This window comes from Lontra canadensis, unplaced genomic scaffold (genome assembly GCF_010015895.1).
Source record: "Lontra canadensis isolate GAN:19392208 unplaced genomic scaffold, GSC_riverotter_1.0 scaffold33, whole genome shotgun sequence".
Taxonomy (NCBI): Eukaryota; Metazoa; Chordata; class Mammalia; order Carnivora; family Mustelidae; genus Lontra; species Lontra canadensis.
Genome location: NW_022631027.1, coordinates 9627756 through 9640610, shown reverse-complemented (window position 1 = coordinate 9640610; position 12855 = coordinate 9627756). Strand labels below are relative to the sequence as shown.

At 39.7% G+C, this 12855-nt stretch overlaps 1 pseudogene; it reads right to left on the bottom strand.

The window, feature by feature from the left end:
* Window positions 1-343: 343 nt before the first annotated feature.
* LOC116873455 lies at window positions 344-4864 on the bottom strand (annotated as a pseudogene).
* Between the last annotated feature and the right edge of the window lie 7991 nt (window positions 4865-12855).

Genomic DNA, 12855 nt, shown 5'->3' with positions numbered 1-12855 from the left:
AAAAAGAAGGAAGAAAAAAACAGATTATATTTTTAACATAGAAAAATAATCTAATTGTTAGAGGTGTCTTATAAAATTCAATGAATAAGTTCTAGCCAAATTTACTATTTAGTGGACTTTTCTTTCTATTTTCAGGGGATGAAAAGTGAGATTCAGTATATATATAATTGGTTATAACTAATATAACAGCTTGAAAAAAATCATGAGGTAGAAGCATAATATCAAAAGACAGGATTTTAAAATTTTATTATAGAAATGTTACCTATAAGCAGTGTTGAAGATACTTGTGGTCCCCTCTTGTTATTCAGTGAAGTGTCAAAGGTGATGTGACTGGGTTAACAGCTTAAGTTTTCTCTAAGGATTTGTAGTATTACTTCATTACAGTCCAGGTCTTGGGAGCCATGAACCCTTCAGGAGGTTTCTGGCCTTCTTCGGCAAGTTTGCACATTCAAGTTCCTGAAATAAATTCAAAGTCTTATTGGTGTTCAGGGTCATAGTAGTCCATACACTTCTTTTTCTTGTAACCTGCAACTCAGAAGGGTATTATGTTCAGGATGATTAGGTCAGAGGCCACTATCAGCACTTTGGCGCCCTAAGTTGGCTCATAAAGATCCGTCCCTGTTTCTGAATGAGACATGCCAGTAGGCTCTTGTCCAACAATGTTAACATTGTCTCCTGCAATCATCCATGGTCTCTAATACCACTGGACTCCAGTTGGTCCTACATACATAGTAGGAGGTGGGAAGATGGCCACTACTATTGTGTTAGGATATAGAATTCCTTCCTCTAGTGCTGAAGAATCCTGCTCATACACCACATCAAAGTAACATCACTGTTCTTTGTCTAGGTACCAAGAGGGGAAGAAGAAGGACAGGATGCCTATAGCCACCCTCCAGAAGTTGCTTATAGGTATCCTGAATTAATAGAGCCTGTCTAGAACATAAGGTTACACCCAACCTAGCACGCACTGGGTTGCATAATTGAAATGCAATGACAGCCCCAGCATTCATATTTTTACGTATCAGCTGTAGCTCAATAGGAGTAAAACGATGCTCATCAAAACCATCATTCCAATAAATTCATTTCAAGGCTTAAAGATCTCCGGTCAGCCAATCTCCCTGTTCCATAACCATCTTAATGTAAGGGTGGTTCTTGCATGTTGTTCCCATTGTCTGGCACCACAACCCTCTTTTCTGTGCTCAACAAACTTTAGCTTGTGAAGAGTATCTATACAGTGGCCCTCCTACATCAGAACAAATGCAGACGAGTCATCCAGCCTCTTACCTTCCTGACTAGTTGTCAGAACCATAGGCAATACCCAGTTAATGATACCTCCATCCATAAGACAATGAAAATGAAGGCACTGCAAGGACCCCCATTACAAGGACACCCTCTCTCACATAAAGCCATTCAGTGGGGTTTCCCAGCCTTCTGCTAAAACTTGCACCCACTGTATTTCCATTTTATTAATTTTCAATACTGGTAATATTTCTGCATCTGTTTTTGCCAGCTTAAGGTTTCTTTTCTAGCACCTACAGTTCTTTTGCTTAATAAGTGGCATCCACAGGTACAATATCCCATTCCTGTAGAAGTTCCACAACTTGTTGGATACAGTCATTTACATCACAGGAGTCTGTTTTCAGCAACAATTAAGGGACCTCTGTTTCTTTTTCTCTTTCTTTCTTTTTTTTAATTCAGAATCAATTCCAGGGAAACCTTTAATTTCCCCTGCCCTGTGCTTTTTTTGTTGCGCCCTTTGACATCTCTGCATAACAAACATGCAGAGGAGCATGAATGAATACTTCAAAAAAACAAAAACAAAAACAAAACGTAAACCACGAAATTCTACTCCTGAAACCAATAGTGCACATGTAAACTAACTAGTTTAAATAAAAAGTTTTTAAAAAAGGTAAATCTTTATGAATTTACCTTGCATTGTTGCTCTCTTAAGTATAAGTTATAGAAAACTTGTGACTCACACTAAGCCAGCATCTGCAACCAGTTTACCAACTTGTGGAACGCACAGAGTATTCTCTTCTCTGTCTTTAAGACTAAAGCCAAGATTTTTATGGAGACCTCGGTGACTGTTATCACTGTTTATATCCAAGTATAGCATGGAATACTACGGCAAACCAAATACTCCTCCTAAGCCGTATTCACCATGGTCTTCCCTGCTCCACATAAGCCTGTCAGTCAAACTGTAAAACCCCCAAAGCCCCCTCTGGCCCGTACTACCTGACCTCTCTTGTTCCTGCGGGCATGGTGAGCTTGATCCGCCTTAGTGAGCTTGATCCGCCTTAGCTGCTCTGTGCAGCTCTGAAAGTGCTCAGTTTGACTTTCTCACACAGGCTCCTGGGGCCCACATGACGCAGAGAGTTCACAGCTGCTGGGGTTCTCAGCACCTGACGCGAAAAGGTGAGGAGGCTCACAGGGAACCGAGTGGGGTGAGAAGGTGGGGCGGGACAAGAAGCCTGGGAGCCCTTGCGTCTGGTGAGCGCGAGCACGCACTGATGCACTGACGCACTGACGTAAGCAGGCGCTTCCGCTCAGGACTCCAATGGAGCATCCATCCCGTCGCCGCTGATGGGTCTCTGGCAGATAAAAGTATGTGTGCTAGTTTTGTTTGTTTGTTTGTTTGTTTTTTTCTTCCTTGTGACATCTTTGGTTTTGGGTATCAGGGTAACTGGGCTCATAGAATGAATTGGAAAATGTTGCCTTTTTCCTCTTTTTTTGAAAAGTCTGTGAAGAGTTGGTATTAACACATACTTAAATGTCAGAAGTTGTCAGTGAAGTTGTCTGATTCTGGGCTTGGCTTTGTGGGAAGTTTTAAAATTACAATTCAACCTTTATTTGTTATAGATATCAAATTTTCTGTTTCCTTTTGAGTCAGTTCAGTAATTTGTTTCTAGAAATTTGTCCATTTCCTGTAAATTACCTAATTTGTTTGCATACAATTGATTATATTGTTTCCTCATCGTACTTTTTATTTCTTTAAGTTTGGTAGTGATACTACTTTTTTTTTTTTTTAAGATTTTATTTATTTATTTGACATGGAGAGAGAGATCACAAGCAGGCAGAGAGGCAGGCAGAGAGAGAGGGGGAAACAGGCTCCTCACTGAGCAGAGAGCCTGATGCAGAGCTTGATCCCAGAACGCTGGGATCATGACCTGAGCCAAAGGCAGAGGCTTTAACCCGCTGAACCACCCAGGCGCAGGTGATAACTACATTTTAACGGTATATCGTTATCTTTTAAAGGTAATCATTATCATGCCTCATATGGTAAAACATCCTTAAAGTTGTATTTCTGAACACTACAGTTTAATGTTAAATGTTTTCAGGATTTCAAATGGAATCATATAGGATATATTCTTGTCTGGCTTCTCTTGCTCAATTTCATGTTTGTACAATTTGTCCCAGTACTTGTACTTTGTTCATTTATATACTATTCCTTTGAAAGACTATACCACAGTTTATTTAAGGACTTTTTTTTGGAATATTATAAAAATCACTGCTTTTACTGTTCTTGAACATGTGTTAAACTGCACACAAGCCTGTAGTTGTATTGATTTATACATAGGAATGACCTGCCAGGATATAGGGTTTGTGTCTGCTCAGCTTTTGTTAGTAAAGCTGAAGAATATTCAGTGTGGTTAAGTCAGCTGAGACGCCCATTAGCAGAATTTTCCATTGCCCTCTCCTTGCCAAAACTTAGTATTGTCATTAAAAAAAAAAATCTTTAGTCATACTAGTTCGAGTATAGTGGTATCACTTAATGGTTTTAATTTGCATTTATCACAGCAAAGTTGAGCTCCTTTTTATATTGTCATTTAGAGTGCCACTTTTGAAAAGTGCCTCGTTGGCCCTCCTTCCTATTTTTCTATTGGGTTATCTATTTGTTTCTTGGATTAGTAGGAGTTTTAATATATTCCACATAAGAGGTCAAGATGGCGGAGAAGTAGCAGGCTGAGACTACTTCAGGTAGCAGGGGATCAGCTAGATAGCTTATCAAAAGATTGCAAACACCTACAAATCCAACGGGAGATCGAAGAGAAGAACATCAATTCTAGAAACAGAAAATCAACCACTTACTGAAAGGTAGGACTGGCGGAGAAGTGAATCCAAAGCGACGGGAAGATAGACCCCGGGGGGGGAGGGGCCGGCTCCCGGCAAGCGGCGGAGCAACAGAGCACAAAATCAGGACTTTTAAAAGTCTGTTCCGCTGAGGGACATCGCTCCAGAGGCTTAACCGGGGTGAAGCCCACGTGGGGTCAGTGTGGCCTCAGGTCCCGCAGGGTCACAGAAGGATCGGGGGTGTCTGAGTGTCGCAGAGCTTGCAGGTATTAGAACGGGGAAGCCGGCTACAGAGACAGAGCCGAGGAGTGACTCTCAGCTCGGGGTTACCTTGAACCGGTCGCAGGCTCGGTCAGCTCGGAGCGCGGCCAGAGGCCAGGGTGATGGGAGTAATTGGGTGCTGTTCTCTGAGGGTGCACTGAGGAGTTGGGCCCCGGGCTCTCAGCTCCTCCGGGCCGGAGACTGGGAGGCCGCCATCTTCATTCCCATCCTCCAGAACTCTACGGAAAGCGCTCAGGGAAAAAAAGCTCCCGAAAGCAAACCCGAGTGGATTACTCAGCCCGGCCCCTGGTAAGGGCGGTGCAACTCCGCCTGTGGCAAAGACACTTGAGAATCACTACAACAGGCCCCTCCCCCAGAAGATCAACAAGAAACCCAGCCAGGACCAAGTTCACCTACCAAGGAGTGCAGTTTCAATACCAAGGAGAGCAGCGGAATTCCAGAGGAGGAGAAAACAAAGCACGGAACTCATGGCTTTCTCCCCATGATTCTTTAGCCTTGCAGTTAATTTAATTTTTTTTTCTTTTTCAATTTTTTTCTCTTCTTCTGCTAAATTTTTTTTAACTTTTACCCTTTTCTTTTTTAACGTTTTTTAACTAGTTTATCATATATATATATATTTCCTTTTTATATTATTTCATTATGGTTTTCTTTTTTTATTTGTTTCTTTTTTCTTTTTTCTTTTTTTTTTTTCTTTCTGAACCTCTTTTTGTCCCCTTCCCCACCCCTCACGATTTGGGATCTCTTCTGATTTGGCTAAAGCATATTTTCCTGGGGTTGTTGCCACCCTTTTAGTATTTTACTTGTTCCTTCATATACTCTTATCTGGACAAAATGACAAGGCGGAAAAATTCACCACAAAAAAGAAGAACAAGAGGCAGTACCAAAGGCTAGGGACCTAATCAATACAGACATTGGTAATATGTCAGATCTAGAGTTCAGAATGATGATTCTCAAGGTTCTAGCCGGGCTCAAAAAAGGCATGGAAGATATTAGAGAAACCCTCTCAGGAGATATAAAAGCCCTTTCTGGAGAAATAAAAGAACTAAAATCTAATCAAGTTGAAATAAAAAAAGCTATTAATGAGGTGCAATAAAAAATGGAGGCTCTCACTGCTAGGATAAATGAGGCAGAAGAAAGAATTAGCGATATAGAAGACCAAATGACAGAGAATAAAGAAGCTGAGCAAAAGAGGGACAAACAGCTACTGGACCACGAGGGTAGAATTCGAGAGATAAGTGACACGATAAGATGAAACAACATTAGAATAATTGGGATTCCAGAAGAAGAAAGAGAGAGGGGAGCAGAAGGTATATTGGAGAGAATTATTGGAGAGAATTTCCCCAATATGGCAAAGGGAACAAGCATCCAAATCCAGGATGTTCAGAGAACCCCCCTCAAAATCAATAAGAATAGGTCCACACCCTGTCACCTAATAGTAAAATTTACAAGTCTTAGTGACAAAGAGAAAATCCTGAAAGCAGCCCGGGAAAAGAAGTCTGTAACATACAATGGTAAAAATATTAGATTGGCAGCAGACTTATCCACAGAGACCTGGCAGGCCAGAAAGAGCTGGCATGATATATTCAGAGTACTAATAGAGAAAAACATGCAGCCAAGAATACTATATCTAGCTAGGCTATCATTGAAAATAGAAGGAGAGATTAAAAGCTTCCAGGACAAACAAAAACTGAAAGAATTTGCAAACACCAAACCAGCTCTACAGGAAATATTGAAAGGGGTCCTCTAAGCAAAGAGAGAACCTAAAAGTAGTAGATCAGAAAGGAACAGAAACAATATACAATAACAGTCACCTTACAGGCAATACAATGGCATTAAATTCATATCTCTCAATAGTTACCCTGAATGTTAATGGGCTAAATGCCCCAATCAAAAGACACAGGGTATCAGAATGGATAAAAAAACAAAATCCATCTATATGTTGCCTACAAGAAACTCATTTTAAACCCGAAGACACCTTCAGATTTAAAGTGAGGGGGTGGAAAAGAATTTACCATGCTAATGGACATCAGAAGAAAGCAGGAGTGGCAATCCTTATATCAGATCAATTAGATTTTAAGCCAAAGACTATAATAAGAGATGAGGAAGGACACTATATTATACTCAAAGGATCTGTCCAACAAGAAGATCTAACAATTGTAAATATCTATGCCCCTAACGTGGGAGCAGCCAACTATATAAACCAATTAATAACAAAATCAAAGAAACACATCAACAATAATACAATAATAGTAGGGGACTTTAACACTCCCCTCACTGAAATGGACAGATCATCCAAGCAAAAGATCAACAAGGAAATAAAGGCCTTAAATGACACACTGGACCAGATGGACATCACAGATATATTCAGAACTTTTCATCCGAAAGCAACAGAATACACATTCTTCTCTAGTGCACATGGAACATTCTCCAGAATAGATCACATCTTGGGTCCTAAATCAGGTCTCAACCGGTATCAAAAGATTGGGATCATTCCCTGCATATTTTCAGACCACAGTGCTCTGAAGCTAGAACTCAATCACAAGAGGAAATTTGGAAAGAACCCAAATACATGGAGACTAAACAGCATCCTTCTAAAGAATGAATGGGTCAACCAGGAAATTAAAGAAGAATTGAAAAAATTCATGGAAACAAATGATAATGAAAATACAACGGTTCAAAATCTGTGGGACACAACAAAGGCAGTCCTGAGAGGAAAATATATAGCGGTACAAGCCTTTCTCAAGAAACAAGAAAGGTCTCAAGTACACAGCCTAACCCTACACCTAAAGGAGCTGGAGAAAGAACAAGAAAGAAACCCTAAACCCAGCAGGAGAAGAGAAATCATAAAGATCAGAGCAGAAATCAATGAAATAGAAACCAAAAAAACAATAGAACAAATCGACGAAACTAGGAGCTGGTTCTTTGAAAGAATTAATAAGATTGATAAGCCCCTGGCCAGACTTATCAAAAAGAAAAGAGAAAGGACCCAAATCAATAAAATCATGAATGAAAGAGGAGAGATCACAACTAACACCAAAGAAATACAGACAATTATAAGAACATATTATGAGCAACTCTATGCCAACAAATTTGACAATCTGGAAGAAATGGATGCATTCCTAGAGACATATAAACTACCACAACTGAACCAGGAAGAAATAGAAAGCCTGAACAGACCCATAACCAGTAAGGAGATTGAAACAGTCATCAAAAATCTCCAAACAAACACAACCCAGGGCCAGACGGCTTCCCAGGGGAATTCTACCAAACATTTAAAGAAGAAGTAATTCCTATTCTCCTGAAACTGTTCCAAAAAATAGAAATGGAAGGAAAACTTCCAAACTCATTTTATGAGGCCAGCATCACCTTGATCCCAAGACCAGACAAGGATCCCATCAAAAAAGAGAACGACAGACCAATATCCTTGATGAACACAGATGCAAAAATTCTCACCAAAATACTAGCCAATAGGATTCAACAGTACATTAAAAGGATTATTCACTACGACCAATTGGGATTTATTCCAGGGCTACAAGGTTGGTTCAACATCCGCAAATCAATCAATGTGATACAACACATTAATAAAAGAAAGAACAAGAACCATATGATACTCTCCATAGATGCTGAAAAAGCTTTTGACAAAGTACAGCATCCCTTCCTGATCAAAACTCTTCAAAGTGTAGGGATAGAGGGCACATACCTCAATATTATCAAAGCCATCTATGAAAAACCCATCACAAATATCATTCTCAATGGAGAAAAACTGAAAGCTTTTCCTCTAAGGTCAGGAACACGGCAGGGACGTCCATTAGCACCACTGCTATTCAACATAGTACTAGAAGTCCTAGCCTCAGCAATCAGACAACAAAAAGAAATTAAAGGCCTCCAAATCGGCAAAGAAGAAGTCAAACTATCACTCTTGGCAGATGATATGATACTATATGTGGAAAACCCAAAAGATTCCACTCCAAAACTGCTAGAACTTGTACAGGAATTCAGTAAAGTGTCAGGATATAAAATCAATGCACAGAAATCAGTCGCATCTCTCTACACCAACAACAAGACAGAAGAAAGAGAAATTAAGGAGTCAATCCTATTTACAATTGCACCCAAAACTATAAGATACCTAGGAATAAACCTAACCAAAGAGACTAAGAATCTATACACAGAAAACTATAAAGTACTCATGAAAGAAATTGAGGAAGACACAAAGAAATGGAAAAATGTTCCATGCTCCTGGATTGGAAGAATAAATATTGTGAAAATGTCTATGCTACCTAAAGCAATCTACACATTTAATGCAATTCCTATCAAAGTACCATCCATTTTTTTCAAAGAAATGGAACAAATAATCCTAAAATTTATATGGAACCAGAAAAGACCGCGAATAGCCAAAGGAATATTGAAAAAGAAAGCCAGAGTTGGTGGCATCACAATTCCGGACTTCAAGCTCTATTACAAAGCTGTCATCATCAAGACAGCATGGTACTGGCACAAAAACAGACACATAGATCAATGGAACAGAATAGAGAGCCCAGAAATAGACCCTCAACTCTATGGTCAACTAATCTTCGACAAAGCAGGAAAGAATGTCCAATGGAAAAAAGACAGCCTCTTCAATAAATGGTGTTGGGAAAATTGGACAGCCACATGCAGAAAAATGAAATTGGATCATTTCCTTACACCACACACGAAAATAGACTCAAAATGGATGAAGGACCTCAATGTGAGAAAGGAATCCATCAACATCCTTGAGGAGAACACAGGCAGCAACCTCTTCGACCTCAGCCGCAGCAACATCTTCCTAGGAACATCGCCAAAGGCAAGGGAAGCAAGGGCAAAAATGAACTATTGGGATTTTATCAAGATCAAAAGCTTTTGCACAGCAAAGGAAACAGTTCACAAAACCAAAAGACAACTGACAGAATGGGAGAAGATATTTGCAAACGACATATCAGATAAAGGGCTAGTGTCCAGAATCTATAAAGAACTTAGCAAACTCAACACCCAAAGAACAAATAATCCCATCAAGAAATGGGCAGAAGACATGAACAGACATTTCTGCAAAGAAGACATCCAGATGGCCAACAGACACATGAAAAAGTGCTCCATATCACTCGGCATCAGGGAAATACAAATCAAAACCACAATGAGATACCACCTCACACCAGTCAGAATGGCTAAAATTAACAAGTCAGGAAATGACAAATGCTGGCGAGGATGTGGAGAAAGGGGAACCCTCCTACACTGTTGGTGGGAATGCAAGCTGGTGCAACCACTCTGGAAAACAGCATGGAGGTTCCTCAAAATGTTGAAAATAGAGCTACCCTATGACCCAGCAATTGCACTGCTGGGTATTTACCCTAAAGATACAAACATAGTGATCCGAAGGGGCGTGTGCACCCGAATGTTTATAGCAGCAATGTCTACAATAGCCAAACTATGGAAAGAACCTAGATGTCCATCAACAGACGAATGGATAAAGAAGAAGTGGTATATATACACAATGGAATACTATGCCGCCATCAAAAGAAATGAAATCTTGCCATTTGCGACGACGTGGATAGAACTAGAGGGTATCATGCTTAGCAAAATAAGTCAATCGGAGAAAGACAACTATCATATGATCTCCCTGATATGAAAGAGAGGAGATGCAACATGGGGGGTTAAGAGGGTAGGAGAAGAGTAAATGAAGCAAGATGGGATTGGGAGGGAAATAAACCATAAGTGACTCTTAATCTCACAAAACAAACTGAGGGTTGCAGGAGGGAGGGAGGTTGGGGGGGTGGGGTTATGGACATTGGGGCGGGTATGTGCTATGGTGAGTGCTGTGAAGTGTGTAAACCTGGTGAGTCACAGACCTGTACCCCTGAGGAAAAAAATATATGTTTATAAAAAGTAAAATTAAAAAAAAAAGGGAAAAAGTATTCCACATAAGAGTTAAAAACATAAAATACAACATATGTCACAACATAAAACATAGCTGCTATCGACTCTGCTTCTGTAGATAATCATGGAGCTTAAGTTGGGTTGCTGCCTTCCACAATGCATTTTTTGTTCCCATTGTTATCCATGTTGGTGGATAGTGTTTTTTATTTGGTGGAGTGACCCAAACCTTTATTCCTGTAGGATTTGAGTCCTTAATGATCCCATTTTTATTGGATTATCATAGTTTTCTGTAGTTCAGAATTATTGAGCTCACAGAATACTAAAATGCCATAGTGAATTTTCCACCTCTGGTAAGTTTGTACCAATTGGATAGCAGCAACCCAATTTCCACTTGTAATCATGATCTGTCATCAGACTATTCAGTGATGTCCTTTTTGTCTGTTAGATGGTGCAAGGATCCAAAAATTTCAGAAGGCAATCTCAGTTTTTAATTTAAGAAGACTATGACTTTGTATCCTAGTGGATACACAGTTTCATTATTGGATACCAGTATTCCTCTGTTGGACCTAACATTCCCAAAAGGAAATTTGAAGGGAAGAAAAACCTCCTCTGGTAGGTTATTGGCATAATATTGAGAAGGACCATCCTCACCTGTATTATTTAATCCCTGGATCTGTTAATTCTGGCCATAGGAGAGAAGTGCTAAATATTGGTTTCTGGTTTAAGAATATACTCCATCTTCTATGCCAGAACCCTACCGTCTCATGGTGTTTACTAGCTAACTCTATAACCATGCTAAAAGGCCATCACACTATTTTGTTTAGCAACCTACTCTGGATGGGAGGGTGGGGGGACATGGTAAGGCCAGTGAATTATGTGGTCATAAATCCATTGCCACACATCTTTTGCTATAAATGTGTCACCCATTGTAAGGTTATATTGCGTTTAATGCCATGGCTGTGATAAGGTATTTGGAAGGATAGTATTGGCAAAAGTACTGTGGACAGTAAAGGAGTTTCTGGATTTGAAATATGTCTGTGGGGACAATCACTGTCTTTTCTATGATAGAAATGTTCATTGCAATCAACTGCCACCAGGAAGTAGACCAATCTCCTAGGGAATGAGTGTCATATCAACCTGCTTGTGGCAGATTGGCCACTTGGTGTGGTGGTAGCAAGACCAGCCTTTATGAGGAGAAATTCATGTTATTGAACACATGAATAGCCATCAGGATGCTGCCCTTCACAAATACTCTAGATATGGCTCATCTGAGCAAGCACTGGCATGGCTGGATAAAGAGTTATCCACTGGAAAGGACAGCTTATTGAAAGGACACCTGATTATTGAAAGCATTCTCCACAGAGGATTTATTCTGGTGGAAAGAAAAATTACATTTTGTACTCTTTCTAAGAAGTTCTATATAAACCTCCCTCATAAACCATCACTCATATAGCTTTATTCTTTCCATGTCCCTGACCACTTAGATAATCTATTGGCCACTGCTTATGAATCAATATAGACCTGCACTTAAGGCTAGCTTTCCTTCCATGCAAAATAGACAGTCAGATGTACTATCTTGATTTCTGCCCACAGGAAATATTTACCTTTTCTACTTACTTTATTATTTATATATGAATTAGTGGCTCTGTAGGTTAATTTACACAATGGCACACTTTTTCTTATTTCATTTTTTCACATTTGCATTGCAGAGGCTACCTGTTGCCTTACACACATTCTTTCAAGGGTTACCCCTGAGTTGGACTATACTAAAGTGATGATCAACTCTAGCTTAAATGACCATACTAAGCAGTTCTATCTGTAAACCATGGTCTTGATTTTTCTTCACCCATTGATTGATCATAAGAAAGGCCTATCTGATTCCATGTATAGGTTATAACATAGTCAGTGAAACTGTTATCAGTAAATTCTTGGAACTCTGAACCACCAGCCAATGAAGTTAACTTGTGCCTTACAAATCTGTTTGGGCACCAAGATTGAGTATATCATTTCTTTTTTACAATGTAATGCTATAGTGCACATCTAATTGATAGTTTAGTGAATCAGATAACTTCTGATTTATTAGATTACAAATCGCTTGGGTTTCATAGATAAAAGTTCAGGAACATCAAGGCCAATGAGCTAGTCAAGAACTCTTTTTCAAAAGAACTATAGCTAGCGAAGGGCATTGCTTCTTTCCCAACTCTTAGTGGTCTTAGTTGCAATCCATCTGTTGGGATTGGTCAAAGTTTCATATGATATCGCTGTTTGCCTCAGACACTTTTGAAGCCTTTGGGCCCAGAAGATTACAATGTCAATGAAAAGGGTCACTTTGCACAGAAAAACCTGGGAAGTCTAAGGTTACCAAGACTTTGGGAGGGAACATAGTTTATGTTCCCTCCCAAACACAAAGAAAATCAGCAAGTTATACTTCTTCATGGTGGTCAATAAAATTTACAACTTGTTTTTTTTTTTTTTTTATTATGGAGAGGATATGCTGACAGCCCCCAGATGATTGGACCCCTAGAATATGGTATATTCCTGAAATGTTGTAGGCCTTATTTCCTAGTCTCTGGCATGCATATGTCTTACAAAGGCATCTGAAGTGCTTGCTGC